General features: G+C 39.9%; 1 long non-coding RNA gene across 1 annotated transcript; it reads right to left on the reverse strand.

The window, feature by feature from the left end:
- Positions 1-1,389: 1,389 nt before the first annotated feature.
- LOC106886310 lies at positions 1,390-5,707 on the reverse strand. Its single transcript, XR_001411628.1, has 3 exons — positions 5,037-5,707; positions 4,076-4,151; positions 1,390-1,477 (listed from the first exon to the last, which is right to left on the reverse strand). It is a non-coding gene; the product is annotated as an uncharacterized LOC106886310 (long non-coding RNA).
- Between the last annotated feature and the right edge of the window lie 237 nt (positions 5,708-5,944).

Raw genomic sequence — 5,944 nt, forward strand, 5'->3', positions numbered from 1 at the left:
AGTGAAGGCTTTCATTTCATTTGCAATAAACAAGAGGTGTGCCAGCCCTGAACATGACTGTCACAGTCATCCCCTGTTTCATTGTATATTCCACAAAAGGAACAGGGTAGCACAGCTAACAATATCAGGGGGAAAAAAAAAAAAAAAGAAAAGTCAAACAATCGCTCTGCAACATCCCCAAGGGGACTCTTCTTCAATGAATCAAAAAAAAAAACATTCCCCCACTTCAAATCCATCCTCCTTTACCTAGGTGTCAGTTCCTCAGAAAGGCCTAGGTCTCACAAAGGAGCAATATTCTACAAGAGATCTTACATCAGTAGTATGACTACATTCCTCAAAAATAAAAAATTAAGTTTTCTACAGAAAACCATTGACCTAATTTTTAAAGTAATTATCCAATCTGCTTACATTTGTTTTAAAAAATAATAACTTTAATGTTAAGTATCTATGTGACAGTTCTTCAAATGTGGAAGTAGTTGATTGCTCAATTGTACTATGTAAAGTGCAGTAATTAGCAGCAATACAGATTGTACGCAGAATTACTCCTTAATAGATTTTGTACATTCAGCCCTCCAGCTATAGTTTGTGGGAATACTGCCAAATCCCTCCCTCCTGCTGCTGACAGCTTGTGGCAATGCTGCACAGCATTCTTCACACTACATTCTCTTGTGTCCCAGACATTATCTAGAAATCTAGATAACTCAGCGTTGACAGATTGCTCAAACTTTCTCCCACTTTCTTCCATTTTGAAAAGAACACAAACCAAAAGGGTATAAACCAGAAAATTCAAAAGCTCCCAGACATACCACCACAAGATACCAAACTCAGCAAAGCAATACATCATTCCTTGCAAACAAGGACATTGTGCATGCTAAGAATTTACACAATTTCAAGTGACAAAACAAACAGAAAACAAAGCCGTTGCAAGTTACTAAATGCAGCAAAGCAAACTCTGACTCAGGAAACTCCTGAGCTTCAAAACTGTTGGAGGCTGGAAGTGCATTTGGAGAATATATTAAAATATTTGTTGGTTGTACAGCATTTTTAGGCATTAACTTTTCCCTACTGCTGATTAAAAAACTTGGTCTGACCTAGTGTGGTCATTCTTATGCTGTGAACCTCATCATAGTGAACCTCATTTTGCTTCACTGGGTCTTTCTACAATTATCTTGTTAGCACCTTACCTGGGTCTGGTTCCAAAATTATGTGTCTGCACTCATAAAAGACTGCAGAAACATTAGGGGTGAGTCAGCATTTATCTCACCCAGTATTTACTTTTGTTTCTCTACTCAATCAAGCCCAAGGCTAAACAGGTGCCTCGACCATAACTTGTATCTACTCACCTGTCAGTCATCTCTCCAACAAGAGGGCTTTGCTAACAAAAACCGCAACAGCTCTTAGGAGGTGGATTTTCTTGTCCAAAGAAGTGCAGATCTTGGAGGTTTATGCAGCCTCATTCTATTGAATGAACAGTGAGCTAGACACAGGAAAGAAGAAGGAATAAGCACATGTGCAGGCTACTGGTAAAGCGTGCTCTTCAACTGCTTGCTACTACATATATTTATTACCAAAAGAAAGGGAACAAGACGAAGAATAAGGTTCTGTTGCTAAGTTTATAGATATTATAAACAGGATATTTCAGTACAGTTAGGTTTTGAACACAGAATTTTCAGCCTTTGAATTTACCTTTAGATGTGGAAATAAATTCTCCTGTATTCTATGTTTCTTTAGCTGTTTCTATAGATACATTACTTTTTTGGCTTGCAGAGAAAGCAAGTAGAGCACTGTTCTGCCCTGTTCTTGCTTTTTACTTCAACTCAGACTTGGGAAGAATGGTTTAGGCGAACATTGTCACAATTTCTCAAAAGGAGTGATGTTCTTTCATCAATACAAACAAAATCTTGCTATCTGCTCCATCTCTGCTCTGTTATCAGCACCAAGGCCATTGTGACTGTGAACTAGAACAAAAGACTCAACAACAATGCTGGAATCGCATTTTGTTTGTGAGAAGGAATTTTTCTTTCCTTTTTCTCAGAGCTTATCTACAAATCCTAAATTACCTCCCTAAAATGTTTATTTCTGTATGCTTTTCAGATAAGAGTGCCTGAATGAATTATTCAACAGTCAAGAATCATGTTGTGTTGCCTCACTTTACTGTTATGATGCTTGGGTATGTATGGAGGGACAAAATCTTCATGAATTTTGGTTGAACAAGGAATCAATACAAACAATAGCAGATACATTTTTGATGTCATTTAAAAAAATGCAGGCAGTCATGTTTTAACTTTATTTTATACATATTTCTGATATGGAAACAAACAAGTGAATGACTCATTTGTGTTAAGATTTTGTTGCTTAAGACCATTAGCTGGAGGTCAAGATGAATGCCAGCAAATACCTCAACACCATTTTCTGAAATTCTCTCTTCAGCTGCATGTTAGAAGTAGTGCAAAAGGACGTAGCGCTCTTTTCTTCCATGCACACCAAGTGCATGGGAATGTAAAAACCTAGTTTAATCTACTAGGTTTGACTAGGCAAAGAAAAGAGGCTCTGTGGTTCAACTGGTAGCAGTGTCTTAAAGTTACATCACTGTTAGAACTGATGGTCTCCATCACTGTAAGTCTCTGAGCCCTTAAATATGAAAGCACAACATAAAATATAACAGCCTGAAATAGGTGGGAGTGTCCAAGACATGATATCTGTGTTGGGAACATGAATCAATTCATTATCTATAGCACCATTTCTTTCAACTGCTGAGAGCAGATGTCCCATATCTGCCTCTCATTGAAAGGAAAGGTAAAATATTTAAGAGAAAAAATCAACAGCACTAGATCACAGGATTTTGTTTTTTACAATTAAGCACAGCAAAGAGCAGTAAAGTCATTCTGGTTTCCTCATGTGCTCTTCTTTGGTTCAGTTAACACATACAGGTATAGTTTTCATTATTGCAATGAAAAAAAAAAAAAAAGTTATTTCTGTCCTACTTGCAGTCGCATAAGCACAGAGTCCCAGACCCTCTGTCACGTCTGTTTATAAAATACGTATTTGCCTTTTAAAAAAATAAATCTTCAGTTAAGCCTGGCACAAATCTTAGGATTTAAATGCCTACATTCCTTCACATTGCAAAAAGCAAAAGGCACCCTTGCTAGGGTAAATTTTCAACTTGTCAAAAAACTGTTCCCCCCGTGTTTCATCTGCAACAAACCTTAAACATAACAGAATCACCAATAGGAACCAAGGATACAGGAAGCAAGAGGAACTCCACACCCCTTTCTCTCATAGACACACATTTGGCCATTCTGTGTACTTCAACAGCATCAGAAGGACTACTTGGGTGGGAAGGACAGGAGGATAGACAGGGGATAGGAGATTCCCTGCTTTGCTACTTGGTGGCTACCCAGATACTCGAAACAACACATTTTAACTACTAAGATGCTTGGTAGCTAACAGCAAAGCACATCACTCTTTTTACATGTGTTTCTGTATTTCTGCTAGCATAACATGCATCACTTTGGTGGCAGGATGTATATAGCATGAGGCCCCCAAAAGATTGTGAGGCCTAAATGCTGCACAACTGGCAGCAGAACAAGAGAGGTAGTTTCCCTGATATAATTACTTGTCTCTTTTCTTTTTTAAATGTGAAATGGCCTTCAAACTGATTACAGAGTAGCATCAAAAAACTGACAGTTTTTGATTGGTAAGTCTGGGTAAAATTCAGACTGGTTGGTATGACTAAGTTTTAAATAATAGGAAAAGCTTATACAGGGATTAAAGAACATAAAACATAATTAGTGTCAGTCAGCATGGCTTTATGGAACGTAGGCATTATGTAGGTATTTGGACTCATGAGACATTTGACTTTATATCACATAGCTTTCTGTTTCAACAAAAACGCACTAAGGACAGCTCTGAGGGACTGTCTCCTAAAAAGGACTGAGAAACCGTAATGGGAATAAGGAATTGACTTATTCTTTATTCCCTGCAGTGATTCTCTTACTAAAAAAAATGGCAAATGTGAAAAAGACTGTTTATGGAAGCAGAGCTGCACAAAGGAGGAGTAAAGAAGCAAACTCACCTCCGTCTCTGGCAGAAACAGCACCAGAGGATCATATACAGATCTTTTGCCACATGTTAAAGGATACGTTGAAGTGCTGGAAGGGATTTAGAAAATACCACAATGATTCTTTACTGCTATAGAAAATACCTTATAGAGAAAGGCAGGCTTACAACAACTCAATCTGCTTAGTTTGTCAAAGAAATGAGATGGCTTGATTACAGGATACAATTATCTTGTGGGGAAAAAGGCCTGAAAGGTTAGACCAATTGGACTAGGAAGTAGGCCACATATATACAACAGAAAGGGCACAGCTAATTATTAAGGACAATGATATATTCTCTATTTGTGAGAAATTCCCAGTCAAAATCAGATTCCTTACAGGAGGACATGGTCTGTTCAGAGAAGTTGCTTGGTCCAGCACAGCAGCAAGTCGATGAAGCTGAAGGGCCTGCTGCAGGCAGAGGCACCAGGCCATCATTCAGCCTTAACCACCATGATCAGGCCCTGCTAGTCCCCAAAGCCGGGGTGAGCCTGTCCCTGCAAACATAAGGCCTCCAGTGTTATCTCCAGCAGATAACAGCACCTCTGTCACCGCATATATTAACTGTTCCCTTCAGTATACCCACAAAATAATTTGAAAGGATTCTTGGAGAAGTTAAAAAGTGTATTTTCTTCAGTTTGAGCATTACATTTTAAGGAAGAGCTCATCCTGAACTAGCTGCAGGTGATTTTGCAATCACCTCTTAAAATCCAGGCTTGTTTAGCATTAACATTTAGCATTGCCCCATGGTACTGCTGGGATAAACCCCCTCTCTGAGGACACAAGGGCAACTGGTGTGCTTGAGTACAGGCCCAGGCAGAGGAAAATGGAACTGCGAGCTGACTTTCTAGAGAAAACCTGAGCGGGCCTGTCACAGCCCGTTGCTCTACAGACCATTTTCTTGGTCATAAAGACAGGGCCAGTGGCAGGGACTCTTACCTAGACCTCCAGGTGTCTTCTGACCCCTTCTGAAAGTGCCTGCTGGGCTGGAGCTGCTGTTCATGCCATTTTGCCAGGGCAGAGGCTCTGCATTTTGCCTGATGAGAAAGAATGCAAGGAGAAACAATATTTCCTCTGTAATTTTCAATAAAAAGAGAAGTTATTTGACTGGGAACTTTTAACCTCCGTGGGACAAGCTTCTGCCCAAATTATTAAGCATCCTGGAAAATACCGAGAATCAGGCAGTAGGGGAGGAGATCCCCTGGCAAGGTCCTGCTTTGTTATTTCATTTGAGAGGAATCTTGCTGCCCACACAAGAACAGCCTCTCCTAAAATAAGCACTACAAGCTCTATCTATCCACTTAGTGTTTCTAGGTAAAAAACTGTTGAAACCACAGAACAACTCCTATTGACTTACATGACAATACTTAATGGAGACCCTGAGAGGGCAAAGGTAGACATTAAGGTCTGCATCTGTATCACAAATACTGGTGAAACCAACAGGGCAGAGCATACTGGGAACCCATGGAGGAATTTCGAGGAAAGACTACATAAGCACTAAAGTGCTGTTGCAATATTACTCCTATTTCTCTCCTACTCATCTTTCTTCTTTTTATTCCTTTGAAGGGACTATGGGAGAGTGAAAAACAGTGCAGGAACTGCTAAGCCCCTTCTCCAACTAGGTCTGGTCCAAGACCACTCAGAGAAGACGACAAGACATACCTTACTGGGTCTCGCCAATGATCCAGCTACCTCAGTACGTCTCCAGCAGTGGGAGACACTAATTCAGGAGAGCATGCAAACCTGGCCGCTTTCTGCAGCATATTCCCTGGGGATTGCTCTGCATCAACGGCCATTGGATTAGGGACATTATATAGTACATTTCTGCCTATTCTCTTTAGTATTTG

The sequence above is a fragment of the Calidris pugnax genome, unplaced genomic scaffold (assembly GCF_001431845.1).
Source record: "Calidris pugnax isolate Ruff unplaced genomic scaffold, ASM143184v1 scaffold18, whole genome shotgun sequence".
In the NCBI taxonomy this organism is placed as follows: domain Eukaryota; kingdom Metazoa; phylum Chordata; class Aves; order Charadriiformes; family Scolopacidae; genus Calidris; species Calidris pugnax.